The following is a 27,854-nucleotide window of genomic DNA, read 5'->3' on the forward strand; positions in this document are numbered from 1 at the left end:
CACCCCCTAACTCCACCCCTTGACCCTACCTGGTCCTGCCCTCGCGCGAATTACCCCGGGGGAAGACTAGTCTGCGACTCTGCTTCCCCCGGGGCCCGGCATCACGCAATAAACAGACCACACCGTGTCTTTAGCGTAAAAGGCCATTTATTAGGACCAGGCTGCACAACATTAAACAATAACCAAACATTATCTGAATAAACTTTCCCCCAACACTCTACCATCCTTCACTCCTTTCACCCACTCCACACTCCCCTTTTGTACCACTCCATGCCCCTTCCGTTCCTCACCATTCCACAAACCTCCTTGTATCCTCCCGGCTCTCCGCGGCCATTTCACTCACGCCTCCAATACCCCCTCCTCTTTCACTCTTCCCCCCCGAGGGATGGGTGTGCCTGCTAATGACTCCCCCCACCCCTCCAAAGTACCGCCAACCAGGTAGCCCCCTGTAGGGCGGATACCTGCCCCACCCCCTAGGCCAGGACCCATCACACATCCCTGCAACACCAGATTGCCTCATTCCAGAGCTTGCTGACCACATCCCTCATCTCCATCATGTAGTAGGCGTTCCCCGGTCTAGACAAATGCACCCCGTCATCCCTAAATAAGTGGTTCCTCCAGTCGTAGTCCCGGGTGACTGATCACCTTAATGTCTTTCTCCCCACAAAAAACTCGCATAGCTCTGTTCAGTTTCCGTCGCGCCTTTTCAATTGCCCCATGCTTAACAGCTCCCCTCCAGATCCTCCTCGGAACAAACTCAGTCCAGGCAATGCAAGCCCCTGCCAGTCTGTGCTTTAGTACCTCCAAATCTCTGCATCAGCTGTAAGAGCGCCAAACCCGACAGCCGAACCAGATCATTCTCCCCCAAGTGTATAATCAACAGATCCGGGCAACCCTTCTGTGGGACCATCTTCGCGAGCCAGGGCAGTAGTGCCCCCCATCGCATTCCCCCTTTACCCCACCAGTGCACTTCGTGATGTTGTCCTTTGAGTCCCAGGTTACGGCCGTACACCTGTTGCTCCACGTATTTTGACGCCCAGTGCACAAAGGAATGCCCCACGATCCATGTGACCGTCTTGGCCCCAGGGCCTCCCACGCAACCTAAGAGAGAAACATAGGTTAGAGACACACCAAAGAAAGCCACTCCCATCCCCATCCTACCCCCACTCCCAGCGCCCCCACTCTATCACTTCCGCACATACCGCTCACAACACCTTGACCTCCATCTCCCAATCTGCCGAATCCTATCCCAGGACCACCTCAGCCGGGCTGCCTCTGTCGCCGCCCCAATCCGAAATGAGTGACTTCCAAAACCCACCGGCTACAAACCCACACGCACCAATGCCATGTGCAACACCGCCAACAACTGGCCAGCCGTCACCCGTGCCCCTGACCTGTGACAAAATATTTCCCCTACCCCAAGCTGCATCGCACTCACAAACGCCCGCCACTCAGCCACCGGGCACACACCCCCTCCCTGAATCTCATTCAACCAAACCCACTTACCCCGGCCCAACTGGTCTGTCTTCGACCGACCGAGCCAAATCCCCAGACGCCCCGCATCCAATCTGATTTCCTCATACCTCCGCCCCTCCCCTGCACGCGTGCCCAGTAATTCAGAAACCCGAAATGCCCCAAAAAACATCCAGATCATACACAAGCGAAAAATCCGAACCTCAAACCCATCATAACAGAGCGGCAATGCCGCAACCAACCGGACCAAAACCTCAAACGTTATGGCCTCCCTCGGCACAGTCCCCCCCGCTCTCTCCCTGCCCCAACCCCTCAACACCCTACTAACAATCATACTTTTTGTAGGGTCAAAAACAAAAAACAAACAGCAATAAAAGGACACCCCTGCCAACTTTCCTGAAATGGTTGCAGCCGACAACCCCTTATCAACGCAGTGCAGTACAAACTGTAACACTCCACGCTCCACCACCACCTGTTCCCCAGCCTCAGAAGCCCCGCTCCAACCCATAAAGGCGACAAACTCTGCCCACGCCAGTCTGTAGGTCCGCCTGGTGGTAACAGCAACAGAATTCTCCACTAGGCCTACCACCCTCACTCCCCCAGGGCCCAAATGTCATCCGGCAGCCCCGTCTTGCACAGATCTGCTCCAGGTGCCAGCCGCCGGAATCGCTGCCACTGCGAACGAGACAAAGCATCCGCAATGTCATTATTCGCCCCCGGAACATGCTTGGCTCGAAAAATCACATTCAGACGCAAACACTTCAGCATGAAACTTCTCAACAAACGCAACACCCTCAGGTCCCTTGCCCTCTGCCGGTTGACCAACTCGACCACCGTCATGTTGTCCACATGGAACAACACCGCCCTGTTTTGAAACTCAGAACCCCACACTTCCAGCGCCACCAACAAAGGAAAGAATTCCAAAAATGCAATGCTCCTCCCCTGCTTCTTCCAGTGCTCCGGCTCTGCGCACCACCTCCCGTCCCAGAAAATACCAAAGCCATCCGCCCCAGCTGCATCAGAGTAAATTTGGATTTGCCAAACTGTGTTTTCCTCCACAAAGTCCAAGGAGACCCCATTGAAATCCATCAAGAACAACAACCATGTCCGCAGATCCGCCCTCACTCCCATGGAGATCCTGACCCTGTGGTGTGGAAGCACTGCCCCCCGACATGGCCATGCCGAGCCGTCTGCAGAACGTCCACCCCGCCCTGACCACCCTGCACGCAAAGTTCAAGAACCCCAGCAGCCGCTGCACCGCCCGCAACGCGATCTGTTTCTCACCAATCGCCCATTGGAGGCACTCCTGAATTTCTACTACCTTCGCGACCGGGAGCCTCGCTGTCCATTGGATGGAATCCAGCTCAATGCCCAAGAATGTCAAAACGCAACCCGGCCCATTCGTCTTTTCGGGCGCCAAAGGAACCCCAAATTCCCTCGCCAACTCCTGGAACCCTGACAGAGCCCTGCCACAGTCCCCCGAACCTGCCCTCCCAAGGAAGAGGAAATCGTCCAATGCGTGACATCCCGGTGCCCACTCCGCTGCGTGAATGCCCACTGCAGGAAGGTGCTAAACATTTCGAACAATGCGCACGAAATCGCACACCCCATGGGCAGGACTTTGTCCACGAAGATGGCCCCCCCGAACTGCATCCCGAGGAGCGCAAAATCCGCCGGGTGTATAGGCAGCAAGCGGAAAGCCGACTTGACGTCACATTTCGCCAATTCCCCCCCCCCCCCGGCCCACACACCCGCACAAGGCGGATCGCATCATCCACCGACGCATACAGCACCCGGGAATCCTCCTCCGCGATGAAATCATTCACTGACTGCCCCTCCTTTTTGGGCACCACCCCCAGTGGAGAAATGATCAAATCCTCCATCGGCCAGTCATAAAAGGGGCCCGCAATCCTCCCCTCCTCCACCTACTTCAAGAGTTTGGCCGCCACCACCCCCGGCAATTCCTTTGCCGATTTGAGATTGTCGGCCCATCTCCGTGATCTGGGACCTTGATACCCGACCCGAAAACCTTCCGTAAAGCCCCATTGAATCTTTAAGGCTGCCTCCCTGTCCGGGTAACGGGAGAGCCACGGGGCCATCGCCTCCACCTTAACCGGTGTAGGGGCCCTTCTGTCCAGCCTGCCCCCTCCCCTTGGAATTCCGCCATTGTTCGGAAGGAGTGGTGAGTGTAAGACACTGCGTAAGGGCGTGCTTCCCCCCGCACTTAGAACACTCGTGCTTGAACTTGCACGGGTACCTGGAACAATATCCCCGATTGTAACTCCAACAGGCCCCGGTATTGTAAGTGCCGGGCTTGCTAGCCTGTCTGGCCCCACTTGTAGTTGCTGTGGACCCCCCCGCCACAGTGTGGGCGGGACACGACTGAAAAGACCGGTACGTGACCGGTAAACCACTCGCCGTGTGAGTCGATGCGGAGGAATGCGTGGACGCCATCCATTGCATCCATAATTCCTGGTCCACCTCACCCCAGTGCTTCTCGGGGTTCGCACTGACCCGTGCCCTGAATTCCTCATCGTAACTCAGCCAGGCGAAACCCCCAAACTGCATCTGAGCCTTCCTGATTATGTCCATATATTTCAACAATGCGATTGCCCTGTCGGGATGCTTCTCGCAATATATACTCGCATAAATGAGAAAGGCCGAGGTCCAATTCTCCATGGTCACAAGTACCCTCGGCCGCCTAGTCGGCTCCCACTCCTCCTCCTTGGAGCCCTCCTTCGCCTGCACCTCCCTATGGAGTAGTTTAATCACGTCCACGTACTCAGGTTTCCAGATCTTCCCCTTAATTTTTTCCGACAAGTGCGACCCCAACGGCATAGCCAGGCCCATGTAGGGCAGCTTTTTTGGGAGCTTACTCCCTGACGCCTCCTCCTTGCCCCCATCCTTCTCCGTCTGCACCCCCGCTGAAGTCACCGCTTTGCTCCCGACCGATTTTGTCCTCACTCGTGAGCCCGCCCTTTGGAGCCACCACCACTTCCCTCACGGAACCCTCTCCCACCCCCACTGACCTACAAGCCTTCGTCCTCCCACCCTTGGGACCCCCGTCCCACACCGACCACCACGCCTGCTCACCTGTCAAAGTTGGATGTCGCTCTCTGAGCCGTCCTCCGGCGGGGGCCGCCCGTCGCGTCTCTACCGTCTTTGTCCACCGGTCTCTGGGGCACCTGTAACACACCAACCTCTCTTTTGTCCTTGCCTGCGCCCGTCCTGTCACAGTCATCCCGCACCTCCCCCTCCTCAAGCTCATCACTGTCCACCTCATAATCCAACTCCACCTCTGCCTCCACACTGTCAGGCACCCACAGCACCTCTCTCACCGCTCTCTTCACACCCTTGCCCCTCACAGCGCCAGACATGCGTGACCCCTTCCCCCCGCTGCCGATGCCCGCTCCCGCGCTGGAGGGATGGCCGCTGCGGACCGCCCTACTGCTTCGTGACGGCGGCAAAGGGCCGTCTTACACCCCACCGTACTCCCCCCCCCCCCCCCCCCCCTCCCCCCTGAATTCTGCCGACAGCCGCCGGCTTGGATCCCCCCCGACCCCTCCCAGGTCGCTCGAACCTGAGTGGGCCCCGGCACCATCGGGCCTCAAAGCCGTCCTGGCCATCCCTGCCTACTTCTGCGATCCCCTGACAGCCCCCCCCCCCACCCGCGACCTCGCCTCCTCCACCCTCGCTAACTCCTCCCGCTCCGCCCACCTCTCCTCCTCCGACGTGGGCGACGGGGGCCCCACAGCCACGGCCTCCCACACCGCCCCCTCCCTCCGCCCGTCCTGCTCTGCCCACCTCGCGTCAGCCATTAGCGCCAAAATGCGCTGTTCCCGGAGCCGGTCCTCCCACGTCCAAGCTCCCCAACCCGGAAGCGGAGGGGGGGGGCAGGAGCCCAAAAACCCCCCCCGTCAGGCGGCCCAAAACCAACATGGGTGGACCCCACCAGAGGCGGACCCCCCCGACGGACCCGCGACAGCCCCCCTCCCTGCCCCCCCACGCCTAAACCTGCCACGCCTGGAGTAGAAGCCCAAGACCCCCGGGACAAATCAAGGGGCACATCAACTGCCGCCCCCCACCCCCTCCGTGCCAACCAACACGCCCTCCACCCCTCCCGCAGCCTCCGACCCCCCCCCCTTCTCCCCCCACCTCCCCAGCCTCAGGATCCCCGCCCTCCCCAGCAACCAGCAGTCCCTCCCCGGGCCCCCCCGCTCCCAGGCCCGCCGCACCCACCGAAACGCCAGCCCGCCCAGCCTCTGGCAAAGTCCCCGAGAGCCGCTCCTCCGCGGACCCAGCCGAGGACACGCCCCCTTCAGCCTCGTGGGCCTGGAAGGTCAGCGGGGGGGAAACAAAGACGCGGAGGCAGGCTCCTGCGCCGGCCTCCGCGCGCCTGACTCGCTCGGCCCGCGCCCCGCCCACGCAGACCCAAGGGAACCATCGGTGGCGGCGGCTGCTCCTGACATGCCAATACCGCCGCCGAGGCCGCCCGCGGGGCCCTCTCGAAGCCCACCCACGCTTCCCCCCCAGCACACCGGGCCACAGTAGATCCTCCCGCCCGGCCCGCCCCAGAACCAACAACGCCCGCCTCACCTCCTCCGAGGTCGCCCCTCCGTCGCGTGCCATAATCACGATTCCCGCCTGACACTGCAACCGCTTCTACACACGGAAACTATTCCCAGGCCTAGCCCTACACTACTCTCCACACACTCCCCTTTGCTAAACCCTCCCGATGGTGCCGAGCGCAGGAAGAGGAAGTCGCCTTCCTCCCCTGCGCTCATATACCCACCCCCTAACTCCACCCCTTCACCCTACCTGGTCCTACCCTCGCGCAAATGACCCCGGGGGAAGACTAGTCTGCGACTCTGCTTCCCCCGGGGCCCGGCATGGGGCCGCATTCAGCGCAGCAAATAAATCAAAGGTGTGGCCGCCACTGTGGCGTGCAGTGCAAATAAAAATGTTTTTGTTTTTTATAATATAAGTGTGCAGAGTGCTGTGATGTCGGTGAAATAGGGGTTAGATCATTAAAGAAAGTAGTGCTCAAAGTTTAGATAAAGCAGACAGTGTAAAAACACAAGTAAAGTTAGCGCTGCCTCAGGTGGCTGCATGCGGGGCTCATCGGCACTCAATTTTGGGGACCCGACTTAATTTTCATCATCAGACTTTAACGAAAGTATAAGAGAAAGGCAGAAAGGGGGTACAAGGAGGAGGAAGCCAAAGACTAGAAACAGTTATGAAAGCAGGAAGTAGGGATTAAACCAAAGCTGCAGTAGTGAGGTAAAGGAGTAGGTGGTGAAGAATGGTGAGTTCATGGGCATGAGGTTAAAAGAAGACTAGACAGTCTTGATATTCGACAAACCTGCACACTCGGGAGAGCCGGACACAGGCTTCTGAGGGAAAATGTTGGTCCCAGTACTGATTTCACAAATTAAGCGCTGCACATGGGCATACACCTCCCAGCATTCAGTGTGCTGGGGACTTGAACCAGGACTGTCTGGCTGAAGTTGTAAACTGCATTGGACCATTTGTCAGTCGGTACCTTATCAGCTGCGACTAGTTACTGCTGGTAATGATGAGTTCGGTAAGTATTCAGAGAGTGACCAAATGGGGTTACGAGCCTACACCAAAAAACAGTGATTCAAATTGCATGCAATATGTACACATGGAGGTTGCAATCCTTGTTAATCGTTGTTCTTAAGGACAGCATGTGCCAGTGAGACGGATAGGACAAGCTGTGCCAAGGATTAAAGGCGCAGAAACAATGGGCCTGCGGGAACCGGTTCTTCTTTTGCTCTCGTCACGGCTGATGAGGGAAAGCTATGTTCGCAAGCAGCCGCCGTGGTCTACCTGCACAAATGTGCTGCTCCCTGCCTCAGGTCACACAAATTCCCCTGGTGTTACTTCATCGTGCACCACGCAGCCCCTCAGGTTTCCACTGGCGCGAGTCACATCCTTGCGTTTCACGTGAATCGGAGATCAGCGCGGTTCCTGTTGAATAGGGTGAGAGACGAGATTTCAGCCAGCCCTCGGAGAGAGAGGCTTCCTGTTTCGCAACAGACTTGCTATAAAAAGCAAGCATTACCAGGGCTGTATTAAATAAATAAATGGCCACGTGGTTAGACGCTCGATGCTGTTTGAGAGGTGGGAGGGGCGTTCATTACTTAGTGTAATGTGAAAAACAAAAGTGAGAAGGAGCGAGATGAAGAGCAAGAAATCAAGAGTGGGATGGGCAGCGCAGGAGAAGTAAACCCTGACTTGTTTAAAGACAGAAGAGAAAACGAAAGTAGCGCATCACTGGCAAATTGTGTAAAGTGGCGCTAACGTGTTTGGTTGTGAATAAAACCGATCTGATCAGTCTTTGTATTTGCAACCTTATGTTTTTTCTTCGATCAAGGGCACGCTTCCGAGATCCTGCATGAATAATTTTATTTTTATTTTTTTTGCTTCGGCAGGCATTGTTTACCTGCTTTCTCGGGTAGAAGAGCCTCTGCCGGTTTGCACTTATGTCAAAGGTCTCCTGGATCTTGAGCCTTAGACCCTCTATCTTGGTGACATGACTTCCTTTGTATGTGTGACAAACTTGTTCGCAAAGGGATGCCAGCCCGCTTCGCCTCTTCTTACAACCGGGAAGCCATGGCTGACGTGAAGGGACTGTTTATTAGGTGCTGCTAACTTCGCTAATAATAAAACGGCGAGCGCACCCTGTGCGTGTCTGCACACCGATGTGGGAAGCAGCGCCGCTGCTGAGCAGTGTGCGGCTGAATGAAACAAAATAGTGCTCACTGTCTACATATCGAGGACTGTGTAACGCCGCAATCAAACAATCCAGTCCGGATGGGCCGTCCCAAAAGTAGACAGGGCGGTAGCAAAGAAGCCTCATTTTCAATCGGAGGCTAGGGTTCAGCATAAACGATGACGCCAGCAAATGAAAATGGTGGGCGGGGCTTCAAGTCCACTTCTGAAAACTCCTCGATTTTACAAAAAACCTCGCCGAGCGAAAGGCACATGCGCGCTGCAACGCAGGTCAGCTAGACCTAATAACGTATTTCCCTAGTTAGTTCTCATCTCTTTCAGTCTCCCCACCATCTGTACATTATATTCAGTCTAATAAAAAGATCTATTCTAAGAACACTGAAAACAACCATATACATGTCTTTAAAAAAATCTTGTTAAATATTTTATTATAGTTGTAAACATCATTGTGGGTATACTGTATTGGATTATAGAGGGAATGATTGGGTTATACAACCAGAGACAGGGATGCTTAATTCATTATGCACAACGTATCACTAATTGTAGAATCAAAAACATCAACCTAATATAACCTTCTTATTTGCCCCTGTAATAAGGGGTACGTGGGTGAAACGAGTCGGATAAAGGTTAATAAACATGAATCGACTATTAGAAATAAGAAACGAGGAGCCCCTTTGGTTGAATATTTCATTAAAAAGCTTTCTAAAGAAAATGACTATTAGTTAGTTTGTGTTGAAAAAATTGACCACTAAAATTGGGTGTGGCTATCAAAAAAAAGGAAGCTAAGCAAACAGTACTATACGTCGAATATATAATTTCTTTTAGGGTAGGCATGACCAGTAGAGAGGATTGGGACCATATTGTGGGTTAACTGTATGATATTCTAGTAAGAATGATTGGATTACTGTCCCATTTATATCTCTGTATCTGAAATATATTATGGGTTTATGATGACTGCTTTCGCATTCCCGTCTTTGGTTGGTTTGGAGTGTAATCGGGTTTTTTTTTGTTTTGTTATAGAGTGGACACCCAGTTTGTGGTGATGATTGATTATTTATAGGACTAAGAGGATGTTATTAAACTTTAGTCCCCTTTTTGTCCCCCTATTTAGACGTAGTATAATTTATATTTAATATGGGTGAGGGAACAAGCTCGTGGAGTATTGCAGAGTAGTCCTCAGGTTTTTGGTTCGATATGTTCAATATTTCTAATTGTCATTTTGGGCACTACTTCTTGGGCGGTAAACCTGGGTTTTCTAATGCGTGTTAAAATGAGTGCATCTGAATTGATTTTAAGGGTCTTGTTTAAAAAATGTTAAGGTGCGTGTGAATTTTCGTTTTTGTCTGGAATAAAGATAAAACATCATAAACGGTGGCACAACTAAGTATATCATCTTAAATATACCATAAATGTAACACAACCTAGATCATATAGTGATTAGTAGGCAGGAGCCATTTTAGGTACACTAACATGAGGTATATTGGTTGATAAGTCGTTACAAAAGTGACAAAGCTATGGAGAAACTGTATTGTTGTCTGAATCCCTAGTACTATGGTTATGTTATGGGTGTATGCACTTATAGAGTAACTGTAGACCACTGTAGACAACGTGAATCCTTCATGAGAAAGAACAATGTACAACCAAGCATCTGTTTGGCAAACAAACGCTTGGTTCATGCAAGAAAAGTACGGTCGCTCAACAGTTGGAGCCAGCACTTCTCTGTTTCCCGGTGAATGCTGTTTCTCGTGTTTGAATTCTTCCCTTCGCACAAGGTTAAACTAATGTGTGGCTATTGTGTATTACCCTTTACATTTAAAAGTAGAATGACAACGGCCAAACTGTACATGTCTGAGGTGGGACCTGCGGTATTGGGGTGGGTAGATCAAAAAACCTTGAATGATACTCCAAACTCCAACAGCATAGAGAAGGTGCTGAGCGTAAATGATACTGAGTTGGATTTGAAGAACGTGCTCTCAAAACAATATCCGGAAGTGTTTTCAGGAAGGATAGGGACTCTTATAAACGTTGTCCATAGGATTGTCTTAAAGAAGAATGCTGTACCTGTGTCACATAAAGTAAGGAATATCCCTTTCAGTGTTAGGGATGAAGTTACTAAAGATTTGAAGGACTTGGAGAGCAAAGGTATCATAGAGGCTGTGGAGTGTGCTGAGTGGATGGCTCCTCTGGTGGTGGCCAGGAAAAGTAACGGCAAACTGAGGTTATGCACAGATTTGAGAGACCTCAACAAAAATATAGTTGTGGACAAATTCCCCCTTCCTAAAATAAATGAATTGCTGGCTTTAACTAAAGGGGTGAAGTGGTTCTCCAAAATTGATCTAGCATCAGCATAACACCAGGTGACTCTACATCCTGACAGTAGGGATCTAACTACATTTATAACGTCCATAGGATGTTTTAGGTTTATCCGCATGCCATTCGGACTAGTCACTGGTGCCACAGTCTTTCAAAGACTCGTGCATGGATTTTTCATGGATTTTCCTGGCGTAGCCTACTTCCAGGATGACTTGTTGATTATGGGCAAGAGCAAAGAGGAACATGAGAGCAGACTTCACGATGTGTTGGATAAATTGAAGGCCTGTGGTTTTAACTGCTTAAATTAACAAGTGTGAGTTTGGAAAAAGATCGGCAACTTACTTAGGACATGAATTAGGTGGTAGTGGCCTCACCCCTAAAAAGAAATCCTAGAATCCATTAAAAATGCCCCAGCTCCTATGTGTAAGGATGATGTTAGGTCAGGTTCGCTGAGGGATTTGCAGAAAAAACGTACCAATTGAGACAGTTCTGATGTACGTGGCAAGAGTTTGAATGGAGCGAGGAGTGTCGAAGGCAATTTGAACTGATTAAACTTAGCATATATGGTGCTTTAGGACAGAATGAGGAGTTTGATTATAACATCTTATAAACATAACTGCCCCTGGGAACAATGTAGGAAAATAAAGTTTAGTTTGCCTGAACACAGAATGTTAAAATGCATCTCTTAATGGTGAATTTTACATTCTATATTTCAAAATACCACTTTTAGAAAGTAGGTATTTTCTTGCTTAACCATTCTGTGTGCCTCTGCCTGTTTGTGTATTGACTGACTGGCTTTGGAGTGACAGGGGCTGGGGAGGTGCAGTGGCTCCAGGAGTCTGGTTGAGTCAGCACTAGGTTGAATAGGCCTTTGCATTTGGAGTGGTGGGAGGAGTAGCACCTGTACCCGAATAGGGCTGTGCCTGCCTTCCACAATTCTGGCTCCGCCCTCTGTGTTGTGTCTGGAGCCAAGGCTCACACTGACAATGGATATTGTTGTGCACTTGCAGAGTGCCCCCCCAGAACTGGTTTGAACTGGGCTCAGAGACCCTTGCACAAAGAAAACGAAGACATTTTGAGGTATAAGTATTAGACCTAAAACACCTGAACTTCATACTACTTCTGAAATCAAGAGGAAACTTTGCTGAGGAGAAGAGCTGGAAAAACTGAGGAGAAGTACTGCCCTTGCTGTGTGTCTGGGGTTTCTGCCAAAGAAAGGAGAAGGACTTTGCTGTGGGCTGTGTCCCCTGCTTGAGGAAAGTCTCCAAGTGCTCGAGGAGAGCTTGCCTCCTATTTTGAAGTCTCAGGAACAGAAAAACTTCACCCCAGCTCCCCTGAACTACCTTGCTGGGAGTTCTGACCTGCCAGGAGTGCCTGTGACTGTGTGGGCATCTGGAGGTTGGTTCTGCTGCTGGGAGCTTGAAACAACGAAACACCAAGGAAATCGACACATCGCTCTTCTTGCGACAGTTTTTCCGATGCAACGCCGTGGTGCGAGAAGAATGTCTGCACACCGCTGCTGAAACCAATGCATCTCCTGTCGCCACTGCAAGAATTGACACAACGAGGCTGAAAAGGTTGACGCAGCGCCGTTCGCCGCCATCGCATAGTTCGCTGACTCATCCCGGATTTCCACGCATTGTCCCTGTTCCGCAAGTTTTCCCCAAAGCATTACCCGCAAATCGGAGTCGTCTCCGAAACCGGCGCATCGCTTCCCCCCCCCCCCCCTACAGACCAGACCGACTCTTCACTCCCCTGTGTACAGCGGAACTGTCGCATCGTATCCACGAAGGTCTAGGTAACAACGCATCTTTGTTTTTCGGCACTTCGCATCGCTGCGGCTGTTTGGCTTGGTGAATTTGTCTCAACGACCGGTACTTTGCAAGAAATCACGCGTCCATAGTTTTCTGTGGACTCAGTTGCTAAAACCTTTTTGTAAAGTTATTTTTCTTAATACTTGTATGTTGGATTGTTGTTGTTTTTCTCTTGTTAAATCTAGATAAAGATACTTTATTTTCTAAACAGCTGTGGTGTCCATTTGTGGTGTTATCACTGTTACTGTGAGTGTTGGTACAAATACTTTACACATTGACTTTGGGATAAGCCTGTCTGCTCGTGCCAAGCTACCAAGGGGGTGAGCAGGGGTTATCTAAAGTGAGTATCCCCCTTACCCTGACTAGAGGCAAGGGTCCCTATTTGGACAAAGGTACCGATCTCTACCAACTAGAGACCCCCTTTTCTAACATTGGTGGTCAGCGGTGAGGATTTGAACTTGTATTTGTACTTGACCCACAGTGATTGGTGTACATCACTAGTTTAGCACAAACCACTACGCAACCATATACTGTTTTAGTTTTGTTCTATTTTTGATCTGACCCATGAGTATCCATGCACCAAGTCTCTGAGTAGGAAACCAGCAAGTGAGACTGCAGAATTGGAGTTTGACATTGAAATGTTAAGTAGTTACAAAGTAGAGTAACTCAAGAAGTTCTGCAGGAGCTTTGGATGTCCCATGAGGAGCAACTCTAGGAAAGAGGAGCTGCAGAAGGCCTTAGGGGCCTGGTGGGAGGCCAGGGAAGTTAGGGAGGTAGATGATGCAGATGTGGATGGGGCTGTGCCAGAAGGCTGTTTCAGATCCCAAGATTAGCCTGTTGAGAGAACCGCCTCAAGGGCTGACAGCAATCATTATTCCAGGAATTTCTCTCCAGAGGATTTGGAGGAAAGGCAAAGGGCCAGAGGTCATGAGAATAAAGCCAGAGGAGATCAGGAACGCTTATGATTTGTAAGAGAAGAAATTATTCTTGGCACATGAACTGAGAATGAGAGAGCTTGATGAGGAGCTCAGAAGACTTGAGGCCATGAGTGTCTAAGCCAGGGGTCTTCAAACTGTGGGGCGCGACCCCCAGGGGGGCCGTGGAGTGATGCAAAGGGGGTCGCGCCTTCCCAGTCACACTTCTGCCCAGGCCCAAGGGCTTCAGCCCCCCCCCCCCCCCCTTCCCCCGTCCTGTGTCTCAGCCCGGGCTGCTGCAGTGAAACTTGAGCTGCTGGGGGCTCAGCTGGGCAGTGTCTGGATTCTTATCTCCGGCACCCCCGTGTTTTTTCACAGGTCTTTAAAGACCATTTAACATGCCTTTGTAAACTGCTTACAGAGGCTTAGGTTTTTTTTGCTGGTTCCAGTACCCCCTGGGTCCCCACTGTGCCTATTCCTTACATTTGGATTTTACATTCACTGCCGTAGTGTGAGAATGCATTTCATGGAAAGGAATACAAAGTTGGCTTCCTGGGGGCGCCGTGAGTGAAAGTTTATTGTGCTTTTGAAGCACCTGCTGCAGCGTTTCTTTCCCGGCAACTACAGGCCTCACATAAATGTCAAGATAACTGGTGTGATTAATTATCTTCCTGGAGAGAGATCAGAATGTTGTATAGTTGAGGTTTTGACTTAGGTGAAGTTAGTGCAGAGGGTTAATATGCCTGCTGCAAAGAACGTGTACCAAGTAGATTACAGAGTGCGTATGATGTAAACAGATCAGCAGGCTACTGCTTTCAAAAGAGACATCCTTTTGTTACTTGCAATTTATTACTTAAAGTCCTAATAGAGAATAGTGAGCTATTAACTTTCATCCTAGAACAGCATGCACACTACAAAGAATACATTATTAGACCATTGATTAATGTTGCAAAAAGGGTTAATTTGGCTAGAAATCAATTCTTATTATTAAAGGAAACTCCCAACTATGCTGTTTCTTTTTCGACTCTGAGTTTGTGCTTCTCCACACCAAGCACTCTTGAACTATACTGCCTACCAGTATGGATCAGTATAGATGACATGTGACTCCTATACTTTTAGTCCTTTGGCTTATGTAACATTTCCTATACACTGATTTACACACTTATGATTGATTGTCTCTGTGTAATGTGTGTGTGATGCAAAGTGCTCGGACACCCTACACTGGTATGAGTGGCACTATATAACTAATTCAATTCATCTGAGAGTGTGGGGTTATGGAGACTTGGTCACTGTTAAAGGGTGCTAGTGAGAGAATCCGTGGTGGGGGTGGTCATTGTGGGGGGCACCAACAAACATGGTCGCACAGGGCACCACCAGCACTAAAGCCGGCCCTGGGAAGTATGCACAGATAAGCGCTGAAAATACCGCTTTAGGTGACTGTTTTTTTTTTTGTACCGACTGGGCCACCAAAATCTGCTGGCAACCCTAACCATAGGACTGGAAGTTTGTTGCAGGATCAGCACATTATTTATTTCCTTCACCCTCGATCCCCGATTAATGCCGCAATAGTTTAACTTAGATCTTAAAGTCTACGCCCCGTCAATAACATGCTGAGTTACTTCATGGGTCTGGGAATGCACCCTGCATTCAGACAACTCATTCCTCATTCTCGCCCTTCATTGTCACACTCACCCTGCACTCACAGTGATCACAATGCACTCACACTGATCACCATGCACTTGCACCATTCACCCGCTCACCTTGCACTCAGTGATCACAATGCACTCACACTGATCACCATGCACTTGCACCATTCACCCGCTCACCCTGCACTCACAGTGATCACAATGCACTCACACTGATCACCATGCACTTGCACCATTCACCCGCTCACCTTGCACTCTCAGCGATCACAATGCACTCACACTGATCACCATGCACTTGCACCATTCACCCGCTCACCTTGCACTCACAGTGATCACTCTGCTCTCAAAATGGACTTGTCCTGCTCACACTATACCTCAACCTGCAGTCACACGAGTACACTACTCATCCTGCACTCATGTGACACTTCACTCACCTGTCCCCCTCACTACTCAATATGCAACTCAAACAAGCCCATCAGTAATCATACATTCATTCATCCCATTCTGAACTTGCATCCGCACCCAAAATGAGAGAGGACAGCAAGGGAGTGAGAGAATTTGATTGAAGAGGTCAGGGATGAGGAGAAATGTGAATTGCCGAAGAGAAGTGTGGACACGCAAGAAGTGAGTGTGATCCAAAGGTGAGGGCTTCTGTTAGAACAAAGGGGAGATGTGAAAGAGGAATGGGGGGACTGGAGAGGTGTAAGATACAAATAGACAAAAATTTGAATGAAGAGACGAGGTGAATGAGAAGTGCTGAGGGGCACGGGAGGTGACAGGGCCAGAGAGGCCATGAGATAAATGTGAGAGACTGTTAGAGATGAGGGCAGTGAAAGGACCGAATGGCAAGAGGTGATTAAAGGTGAAGTGAGAGGTTGAATGGGGAGAGTTCAGAAGTTGTAAAAAGGGGTGAAAGAAAATGACCTGCAAAGTGAGAGAGGGATCCGGGGTTAGGAGAGGAGAGAGGGATGGAAGGGAGGGGGTGAGAGGAAAGCTGCATGGGTAAAAGGCTTAACTCTACACAAAACCGCCAGGGTTTTAAGGGACCCCTGCTTCTTCCGGTCAGGGCCAGATGAGCTTCTAATGTGGCAGCACGTATTGCTGCAGAGTGGAAGGCCCTTCACAAAGGTTGACTTGAAATCTTTCTGATGATAATTGCTGTATTTTGGTTATAAATGGGTACTGATTGGGTGAAATCTTTCCTCAGCGTTACTGTGTGTAACAAATATCAAAATAATGAAGCAATGCTATCCCAAAATACGCGGCATCACATAACCTTATTTACATTTTCATCCCACGCAATTTAGTCAACCGGTTTAGACATTTTTGTCAAGAGGGGGTCCTTACGCCTCAAAATGTTGACAGGGGGGTCTCGGCATCCAAAAGTTTGAAGACCTCTGGTCTAAGCTAAGAAAAAAGACGTGTGTAGCTCATGAAGTGAGCTTGGCTGGTTTGGAGGTGGAGTCCAGCTCAGACGGTTGCAGCAAAAATGTAGTGTCTAGTGCTGAGGGAGAAGTACACACACCCAGAGATGTGGCGCCTGACTTGGAGGGGGTTGACATACACCAAGGGGTTCAGGGTTATGAGGTAGCTCTAGTGGGGTGCAGTGTCCCTGAGGTGGATTGGGGAACTGGCACAGGGGTTCATATTCCTAGTGGCGGGAGTGGCACTCTACTGGCTCTAGATGAGAGGAGCAGGGAGAGGGGTTCACCCATGGTAGAAGCCTTGCTATGTGAGTATGGGGACCACCCAGAAGCGTGTGGGTTGAGTGACAGACAGTCAACCCCTGTTTTGCCAGTCTCAGGTAGGGTGATGTGAGGTACTTGTGTGAGGCACTGGATGGTGAGGCAAAGAGTAGCTTGGTCAACACTTGTGTGGGGCTGTGTGATTCAATTGTTGGAGAGCATATTTTAAGTCACTGTTCTCCAGAGCTATGCCAACAGCCAGTGGAGTGTGAGATCTCTGACCCAAGTGAGCTTGCACTGGAGGTAGGCCTTTTGTGGATTCCAGAGGGTCTGAAGAAGCTTTTGAGAGTGATCCTGAAGGGGAAGGCTCGGGTTTTCCCCAACCAAGTGAGGTAGGGGAGGTTTGTGGTAGCCCAGATAGGTCCTGGAGTAGTGGAAGGGGTGTAGGGGTCTATGTCCTGTCTCAGTGGAGAAGGAGTGGGAGTGGGCTGTGTCCCAAGGTGCCTGAAACCCAGTCCCCGGTTGGTTCCATGAGTGAACACCAGGAGGGGGGTGGGGGCCTATTCTGTACAGAGAGGCCATCCCCTGAGGGGGATTCCAAAGTGTCAGGTGGACTAGTGGTGGGGGGACTGCTGAAGCAAGCATTCCACCAGCTCTGGTGTCTGGCTGCACTGTGCCAGTGGGGAGGGTGCATGAGTCCAGAGAAAAAGGTGAGGGTGGGACAAAGTCCCCAGTGGAAGGACCACTGGGTCAGGGTTTGCCAGCTCGGAGGTCCGAGCACCCCAGGACTGACCCTGGTGAGGCCACTTCTTGCCTGGGGTGTCTTCATCTGTCAGATTGACAGGAGGCTGGAGACCTGCACCAGGCGGACTCTCGCACAACTCATGAGTGTGTCCCTTGGCGGGGGGGAGGGAGAGAGTCAGTGTACTCACCCGGAAGTCCTGGGTTGCCAGGGACCGGTCCAGCCTAAGGGTACAGACCCTGGGTTGGAGGACTTGGTTGAGGGTGTCCTTCTGACCTGGAGAAAGGGGCGACTGCTAACAGTGCCCCCACCAGTTTATCTTCTGGGGGTACCGCTCCAGGTGGGAGGGTGCAGAGCCCCAGGAAGGAGGACCGGTTGTGGGAGAGCCCACCCCAGTCCTGTGTCCAGCCGAAGGGTACAGACCCTGGGCTGGTGTACCAATTGCAGGATAGCACCCCGGAACTGGTGGGGGAATTGTGCAGAACCCCTACCGCAGGTGCCCTGACAATTCTGGAATTGAGGGAGACTGCTCCCGGTGGGGGGCATGCAGAGCCCCGGGGAGGGGAACAGGGTGTGGGAGAACCCACCTCCGTTTCCTGGCCAGCCGCAGTGCACTGGGGCAGTGTCAGGATGCCATATCCCACTTGGCAGGAGGGAGAGTGGACAAAAGGTGCCAGGCACCTGGGGCTACCGCCCCCCACTTTGACGCCACAGGTTCAAGAGGTCAGAAAGGCATGAGGCCTGACTCTCATCACTGACAGTTGTCAGTGGCCACTGTGGCTTGCTGTCCTGGTGGACAGAGTGGCTGCTGGGAGGGTAGCAGGAGTCACACCCCAGGGGTGGACTGGGCCACACCACTGTGTTGGCCATGTGGGTACTGTCTGCCTGTTGGGACACATCTGGGAGCAAAGTAAGTTAGGCGCTGCACAGATGGGGTCCACAGGTGAGGAGAAGGGTTCCCCATGGGTTAGCTTAGTGGGCCCTGAGAGTATGGATAGAGGGATCCAACTAGATTCAGGAAGGCGTAGAACGGGAATAGACACCTGCTGTTGTGGGCCAGGTTCCATATTCTATCGCTCCAAGCAGGGAAGCCCATCAAGGTATGGATTGGTCTACCCTGGCTTTAGGCTGGAAGGGGGTTGTGCTGGACTTGGTCCTTTTTGCAGGGGTATGCCCAAACTCTTTGCTTCTTCCTCCTATTTTATCTTGACCTGTTGTTGGTTTTAGGACTCTGGGCACTTTACCACTGCTAATCAGTGCTAAAGTGCATATGCTCTGTGTGTAAATTGTGAACATGATTGGTTATCCATGATTGGCATATTTGATAGCGGATCGGATACTCTGTCACAAATGTGACGGATATTCCATCCTCTGTATTACAAGTGCCATAAGGATATTATGCACTTGTAATACGTTGGACAGGATAGCCGTCCCATTTGTGACTGTGTATTCCATTCACCAAGATCTAAATCAGGCCCTTGGTCTTTAACATGTCTGTTTACAGTCCACAAAAGATTGCACTGTGTGTTTGCCCAGTTATTTAAAAAAAAAAAAGTTGAAGTAGTTAACTCATACAAAGTGTTAACCCGCTCAGCATAATGTGGCAAGCAATCTCTTCCAAAGCTGAGCAGCTCCATTAGGGTTTGTTACTACTTTAATGTGTTTGGAGGTTCTAAAGTAGAACGCTTCTGCAAGACTTCGGGTGCTGAACATTTACCCGTATGGATATTCCTATTCAAGAAAATCACAATAAGATAAACAATTTTCACATTTCTTATCATTAATTTACACATCTCTCGGGCTAAAAGCATGACTATACTGATTACCCCAACCAGATGTTCAGTCAAGTCATTGTCTGTAATATAGATGTTATCAATTTATGATAGCGCCTCAGGATCCTCTTGTAAACTGCTTGCTGCAAAGAATCCTGGGCATTTCTTGTACACCTCTGGAACTCCTTTTTAAAAAATTTTTTTTTATTGAAGTCAAAAAACAGATTACATTTACACATCTGATACATGAAAAAAAATAAAAGATATCAACCCGGAATTCAAAACACCTTGCATATACAAGAAGTAAAATACATCCAGATTTAGAAAAGGATTACTAAAACCAGGGCTCAACTGCCGATAAAATCCCCCAAGTATATGTGTCAATGTACATAAAATTAGACCCAATCCTGCCTCCAAACTCACTGCTTCTTGCTACACCAATTTATATCAGGCTGATGATAATGATAATAGATCCCAGGGCTTTTTAATCAAAATAGGAAGACCATATTTTCGTAAATTTTTTGAGACCCCCTATTCTCATAGCGTATATGCGTTCGCTTCGCTTAACCGCCCGCATCTTATTGACCCATTCCATTAGTAAGGGGACTAAATCTGTTCGCCATTTCTGTAATAAAAGGGATCTAGCTACTGCCATTGCGATGTATACAAGTTTGACAATCTGGTCTGGGAGTAGAAGATCAGGGTCCTAAACAATAAGGATCAGTTTATCATATCTTAAACATTGTAAATCACATTCAATTGCAAGAAAACCAAAAACCTCTTCCCAAAATGATTGAATTTTTGAGCACTGTAACATAGTATGAGTCCAATTCGCTACCGGGTGACTGATGCATCTAAAACAATGAGCTGAAGAATTAGGGTACATTTTCTGCAAAACGGAAGGTGTGCGATATACTAGCCATTTACTGAAAAAAAGCATCCTACGCCAATTTGCACCTCTAAGTGTGTTAAAATGTAATCTATTAATCGTCATCCAAGCATTCACAGAAATTTCAACATCCTCCTGGTCAGACCATTTTTTAATTGCTTTCTGTGCAAGGTCCAAACTCTTAACCAAGGTTAAGGATTGTTTCCACTGACCCGGTTTCCTGTCAGATGCTACTAATAGTAGATCATTGATTAACTGGCGTGACCCATTCAATTGGGAAATATCGAAGTCTGAGAAAAATTTTGTATAACATCCCAATAGAATAAAATAATTCGGTGCTCGCTGTAAAATTTCATGTTTAGATAGCCATTGACCATTTTGCAGAAAATCACCTACTTGGCGGAATCCTATCATAGCCCATTTTAACATAAATTCGATAGAAGATACGATCCCGGCTAAGGGGAGTATCCCCGCCAAAAGAGTACCCGAGTTAATGGCCGGGATAGAATATCTCTTAAACAGTGCTTGTCGTTTTTTGAATACCCAATGGGGGGCACTTATACCTAACCAATTTAGGGGATTTAAAAATTGCCAGCGGTGATTGAATCTGATTTTCTTTAAGCATAAGATCCATAAAACTATTAATAAAAAAATGTACTTGTGGGGGAGGCTTAACCCCTTCAGTGCCCATGACGAGCTGGACTCGTCATGGGCCGCGGTTGCGCTGTGCCCATGACGAGTCCAGCTCGTCATAGACCCCGCCCGCTAATGCAACGGCCGGCACAGGGCGGGGAAAGGGGCGGGCACTGAAGGGGTTAAATCTCGATAAATATTGTGCAAAATATGCATAATAGTAATCCTTAAGATTTGGAAGCGCTAGCCCTCCTTGTTCCTTCTTCTCATATAAGGTGCTTAGTGCAATGCGTTAAGATTTCTTTGCCCATAGAAAAGTGGTAAAGATTGACTCTATTAGTAAAAAACAAACTTGATAGGGTGCATGGAATAGTTGGAAAAAAAAAAATTAAAAAGAGGTAAGACTGACATTTTCATAAGTGCAACTCTCCCTAAAATCGAACTGGGAAGAGAGCTCCAGCGCAACAGCAAAGCTTGAGTTTTCTGAATTAGTGGCACATAATTCAAGTGGTACGGATCAGAGACTAAATTCGAAAAATACACCCCGAGATAGCTTTTCGGGTTAGAATTAATACAAAATCGTATATCTATATGTAAATCGCTGGTCACCCCGCCACATTGAATAATTTCAGTTTTATTTTTGTTAATACGATAGCCCCCTAATGTCTCAAAAGCCTCAAACAATTGAAAAACTCTAGTTTGAATTTCCATCTCTGGCTTAATGAGGAGCATTATGTCGTCCGCATAAAGCTTCAGTTTTGACATTGATGGAATTGGGGGAGAAACTACTGGGCAGTTCCTTATTGCGGCCGCTAATGGCTCAATAAAGAATGCAAAAAGAACTGGCGACAAGGGGCACCCCTGTCGCGTACCACGTTTCACTTTAACCCGACCAGCTATTGAGGCATTAATAATTATATTGGCTTGCGCATTGCCATATAGTCGCTGGATCAAGGACAAGATTTTGCTGGGGATGCCGAAATGGTCTAAGATCATAAATAGAGTATCCCATACCACTAAATCAAAAGCCTTTTCGGCATCAAATAACATCACCAAGGCAGGTGTTTTATGTATCTCAAAATAGTCAAGTGCTTCTGCCAGATAATGCGTATTGGTGGCTAATTGTCTCCCTGCGATGAAACCATTTTGGTCACCATGTATCAAGTTTGCAGCGTGTTTATTAAATCGAAGGGACAGAAGCTTGGTCAAAATGTTGTAGTCCGAATTAAGTAATGTTATTGGTCTATAGGAATTTGGATCTTCAATATTTTTCCCTTTCTTTGGAAAACTCGCTATATTCCCTTGACGGAAAGATTCTGGCACCTCGCCACCTTCTAACATAGAGTTAATTAATTGAAGAAAAAATTCTGCAAATGAGCTTAAAAAAACCTTATAAAATTCGGGTGGAAGTCTATCCGGGCCACAGGCCTTTCCATTTGGCAGATTTTTAATTACGCCTTCTAGCTCTTCCCTCATAAAAGGTCCTTTCATACCAATATATTCAGTCTCAGAGAGTTTTGGTAGATCATTCTCAATTAGATGTTTTTTTAGAGAGCTCATATCTACATTTTGCTCGAAGCTATAAATAGAGCCATAATGTTGGACCATTATTTTAGCTGGATCTTCAAAACATGTGCCTGATAAGGGGCATTTTATTCTTTTAATCAGATTATTAGCCTGCCACGCTTGGAACCTGCCTGTGAAATTACTCTGCTCGTAGATTTTTTTAAATTGGATTTCTGGAACAACACCTCACTTTGAGCATAGTAGTTGGAGCTAAGTTCATGTTTCGCCTGGACCAAGAGATCTTGATTAGTCGGAGAAGGATTATTTAGAACAGAAGCATATAGGGTTTGAACTTTATTTTCCAGATCTTTTTTTATCTTTTTAGCTTTTTTTAATGTGATCGGCCTCTTTCCCGATAGCTAAGCCCCGAAAAAAGTCCTTAAGTGTGTCCCATATTACAGCTAATGGTGCCGTCTCAGCATTTTGTGTCAAAGCATTTAATTTTGAGTGCCACGAAGCCTATCCAGTCTTCTTCCAGCAAATATTGCAGGTTCAGGGACCACCTTTTAGGACATTTAACATCTTCAACTACCCCCATCTGTAAAGTCAGCATTGCATGATCGGAAAAACCATTGGGTAGGCATGCCTTACTGTTAAAACAAAGCCTACTAGAGACCAAAAAAAAATCAATTTGAGATGAGGATTGAAATCTGCCCGACCAGCACGAATAAGATTTCTTAGAAGGGAACGCCACCCGCCAAGGATCCTGTAAGTTTAATGTTGCGCTGTATTGCTGTATTTTAAAAGATCGAGGTTTCATCTGCCTTTTCTTTCACCCTGAAGAATCAATTAGAATAAGAATATTAAAATCACCCCCCATTATGATGTCGCCTGAGACTAGGATCAAGGAGTAAACAATTCTTCATAGACTTGTGACTGATCTTCAATAGGTGCATACAAATTCACAAATGTGATTGGTGTAGAAATTTGTTTGAGAGTGCATGTTATCCAACACCAACGCCCATTTCGATCTGTTTCAAATTTCACTACCTCGGCCTGTAGTTTCTTATTCAAAAATATGGCTGTCCCTCTATGTGAAGCAGTGGATGAAGAAAAACCCCGATAGGAGGCCCATGACCTAAACATAGAGCAATCAGACAGTCGAGTAGTAGAGAAATGTGTCTCTTGTAATAATATAACAGACAGATTTTCAGTTTTGATCCACATTTCGATTGCCCTCATCTTTTTCCCATTATTATGACCATTTACATTAAATGAAACTATCTTAAATACATCTTTACTTGCCATAATATTCATCCCACCAGGACATTTGCTGACTACTATAGCACCACTTCCCACTCAAATGACATATTAAATTGCAAATGATAAACAACAAAAAAGGTCAAATGCCACATCTCAAGTATCAGATCTGATTGAGTTTGATAAACAAAGGAATTTAAACAAACTTCATTTTTCCTGTCGCATTCCCTACCCCACTACCCCTTACCCCTCCCAAAATGTGGACCCCTAACTCTGTACCACACCATCCACATTGCCCCCTCCCTTCTAAGTTGGGTGTCATGGAATTACACCCTAGTGACCTAACCTATGACCTCTTTCCCCCCCCCCCCCGTCCTCTGCTAACAAACATAAAAAAAAATATTCTTCCCCCCCTTTTTCTTTTTTAAATTCTTGGGGACCCACCTGGGTTTTTATCTGTTTAACCCCCCTTTTCCCCTCCCCCATTACCTCCCTCTCTTTTTATTCTCCCTTTTCTAAAAAAAGAAAATAATATGGGGGAAGAGAGTTAACAACGAATCCCCTCAAGCTATCAATTGAACATGCTTTTAAAGTCCTAAGGCCCCAAAAAAATCTTTTCTTTTTCCTTTATTCTCTATTTACTGCCCTCCTCCCCGCCCTTCTACTTCCCCTTCCATCTTTATAAACGTTCGCTAGGGCAGACTTTTATATTTTATATTTTAGAACCTTTTCAAGGTTAACCCTAAGGACCCCAACTATAATAATAAAATAGTTGAAAGACTGACAGCCTTTAAACTATGGAGGGACCCTGGGAGATTTCTTTAAGAAGGTTCTGTGCTTCTTCTAAGTTAGAGAACATGAAAAATTTGCCCCTAACCAGAACCTTAAACTTGGATTGCTGAGCAATCGATGCTTGTGCCCCGTTCGCCTTAAAAAGATGAAGAATTTTTACAAATTCTTTCCCCCTTTTTGCGGCAACAGCCGTCGTATCTGAAAAGATTCGGCATTTCGCGGTGTCATTAACCTCAAACTGTCTTTGCTGAATTGCTTTGGTCAAGATCATCTCTTTGACCCGAAAGTCTGCGAAGTTCAGGAGAAATGTCCGTGGATTAGAGGGGTTGGGGAATGGACGGGCAGGGACCCGATGGGCTCTGGTAATTGTTAAATTACCCGCAAATTCAGGGACAATTTTTCGCTTCATGGAGTTCATCCACTGGAGGGGCTGTGAGCCTTCCAATCCTTCGGGAATACCCACAATGCGGAGGTTCGATCTCCTAGAATGATTCTCCAATTCTTCTAACTAATTTTCGAGGTTTTGTTTATTTTTGACCGCTAGCTTTGCCTCTTCGGATACGATAACCATTTGGTCCTCAAGAGTTGAAATTCTAACTTCTGCTTCATTTAACCTTACTGGGAAATTCAGCATTACCTCCTCCATTTTATCTAGCCTTTGATGAAGGGAGGTCAATTCCGCTTTTTGATTTTGTTTAAGATCCCGGATTTCTTGTAGGATTAGGTTTAACATATCCTTTATATTCAGTTGCAGTTCTCTTGTTGGTTCTGTGATGGAACTAAGATCAGACAGAAGGTTTGAGGTATCTAATATGGCTACCGGCTGAGTTCCCATTGCCCCCGTGCTTGAAATTGATTCCACCTCTGATAAAGACTCTTGGGTGTGAAGGAGGTGGGGGAGTTGGCAGCTTATTCGGTAGTGGTGGCGCCAAGCTAGACGTGTTGTTATTAATTCCACCCTGCTGCTGCTGTTGTAATTATCCTTTTGCGTTTTCTAAGGTCAATTCCTGTTAAAAGAGGGCATTTAAATTATCTTGTGGCCCCTTTTGACTCATGAAATTCGCAGCTTCCACTACGTCGGATGGTAGCCCATAAATGGCAGCATGCACTCCAAATAAATCCTTAGTGGAGGGTAATACCGGGGTCAAAGCTACAGCCAAATCCGGGGAGGGGGAGCTTGACATATTGGTGCCTTCTTCAAAAACACCGGGAATTGTTTTGCTTCTCTAGTTCCTTTGGTTGCTTTCTTTTTTTTCTCCCCATTATCTGCATCACATTTCTGCTGCGGGGACAGTGCAATTTGAGCAGTTTTTATTTTCTCATGTTTGCCAACTTTATCTGAACTGTCAACCTGGCCCGAGCACGTCTCAGTCTCATCATCCGAGCTCTCAAAAGTTGAGTCCTGGTCCGTTAGCTTAGACGAATTTTGCTTATTCGCCAAGCGGGCTAGCTCTCTTGTTTCTTTGGCAAGTAGCATGCGGTTTTTGACTTTGGGGCGTGTTTGCAGATTTTTCCCCATATCTATGCAGTGTAACGCGCAAGACACCCTCCCGCAGGTATCTTACCCCACACAGAAAGGAGCAGTCCAAGGGATAACTAGGAGCTGCGTGTAAAAAAAAAAAAAAATTACTTGGTTCCAAGTCTTTTTCACCAACTTCCTCCTTATAGTCCTCCATAAGAAGGGGGTTAAAGCCTGATCATTACTCCTTAAGATAGCTTATTTTTCTTCATGCAGAAACAGCCTGCCCCAGGTCTAACTCAAAAATACAGTCTAATTCCCTGCAAGCTGTCCAGAACTCCAGCTCCCAGAAGGCACCACTGTTCTTTTTTACCTTACTTATAGAATACTCCTGCCAGTGGGCTTCGTACAAGTATAATTCTTACTGTAGCCCTCCAAGGTGTAACCGATTGCCCAGCAGCAGGCTGAAGTCCTTCTCCCTCGTTTTACAGCAGCTGTTGGAGCAACCTCCTCATCTCAGCATGCCAATCCAATCCAGCACTCCACGCGCTCGTCTCAGAGTCTGCACAAGGCAGAATCTCCCCGGCTCCTCAGCTCACCCGTAGTCACCGCTATTGGCAAGAAAACTCCTCAAGTGAGAGGAAACAAATGAAACCGGGCGCGAAGTGAGCGTGAAATCCTTCTACTCCATCCCCGTGTGGGCCTCCATTGACGGGGGCGTGGCCTAGGCGAGGTCAGGTCAGCTGTGGTTATGCGGCGTGGTTACCGCGGCCATCCTCTCACCGTCCTCCATCCTCCTCTCATCACACCTCTGGAACTCTTGTACAACTATACAGAAAACCACTGAATGAATTAATGGTTAGATACCGAGATTCATGGGCTATGTTTTGACAAAATAGCACACTAGACATAACTTTTTATATTTTTTCTAATTAGATTCATCATTAGTCCAGTGCTGTTAGCATTTTGTACGTGTGTGTATTTGCATTTCTATGTCCTATATGAAATACCGGGTTTTAACCCTGTATAAAGGAGTGCTCATGGTAAAGTGATAAGGCACTTTCATGCCTTGATATTGTAATTCATCTGAAACCGCTTTCATAATGCGCTTTGATTCTACCTTTTATAGGATATTTAACCTGATCATTTGGCTCACTCCTTAAGGGTATCACATGTAGAACAGATTCTTTGTCCCATCCCGTTTGGTTTATGCACAATGCAGGATCCTGCTCTAAAGCCCACTTGCTCGTGCTTCCCTGAATTCTTCTGGCACTAAGAAGGAAAACACTTGCAATCTTAGCATCTCACCTTAAGGTGCATGCCTTATTAGAACTAGAGGCCAATCATCCTCACAGAGAATGATATAATAAGTATCCGACAAATGAGACCAGAATATAGTTTTGATTTTGTTTAATATGTAACCCTCCCTTAATTTGAAATTTCTACACCATCTCAACCTGTATGTATTCTGGAGTCCCCACCAGAGGCTAACTGAGAGTCTGGCGAAATATTGTAAATTCTGCTGCACTGCCCAGAAGAGCTAACACCCAAGTTCCCTTCCACAGAAATATCTGTAGTTTGTACTGCATGCTTTTTTGCTAAACATGCTACTTGCTTTTCCATAAAGTGTTTGCCCTTTCTCTTCATTCTTTCTGCTTATTTCAGCTTCATACACTGGCTCACTTTTCTGTTCATACCTCTAGTATTGACCTCTATTGGACTCCGGCAGTCTGATGAATTTCTTTTTATGGTTTCATTTTCTGAAAAAATGTTTGTCTTTTTTTGGTGCAATGTTCTCCTTGACCTTATCAGAGCACGCTGTTGTGTTTTTGCTTGGAGTTCAAGTGTTGTACCCTGAGGAATAATCTGAAATAATCTTAGGGAGTTCTTCTTGTTTACAGTCTTGAATGACAATCGCTGCCGTTCGCTGGTTCAATGCCAGAACAGCTGCTTCTCCTCAAATGTCACTCAGACCTGTCAAGAAAACTGAATCAAAGTTACCTATTAATTTCATTTTCACCTCGAGTAGGTGCAGCTCTGTCTTTTTTGGTATTTGTTTTAACCCCTCCAGTCACACGGCTAAATGCTGCACAGTATCAATATTCACCAATTTGGTTCCCCAAGTAGTACACTCTTATACAGGTATTACCATGCCAAGTGTATGGTGTTTATCTTGGAGTTGTGTGAGGATAAATCATTT

The 27,854-nt window shown here is 47.9% G+C and overlaps 1 protein-coding gene and 1 pseudogene across 2 annotated transcripts in view; one reads left to right on the forward strand and one right to left on the reverse strand.

The window, feature by feature from the left end:
- LOC146862732 (general transcription factor IIE subunit 1-like) overlaps positions 1-27,854 on the forward strand; it is an 86,616-nt gene that overhangs the window by 24,277 nt on the left and 34,485 nt on the right. The window lies entirely within an intron of this gene.
- Positions 478-4,850, reverse strand: LOC146862733 (uncharacterized; annotated as a pseudogene).

The sequence above is a fragment of the Triturus cristatus genome, chromosome 2_2, assembly GCF_964204655.1.
Source record: "Triturus cristatus chromosome 2_2, aTriCri1.1, whole genome shotgun sequence".
In the NCBI taxonomy this organism is placed as follows: Eukaryota; Metazoa; Chordata; class Amphibia; order Caudata; family Salamandridae; genus Triturus; species Triturus cristatus.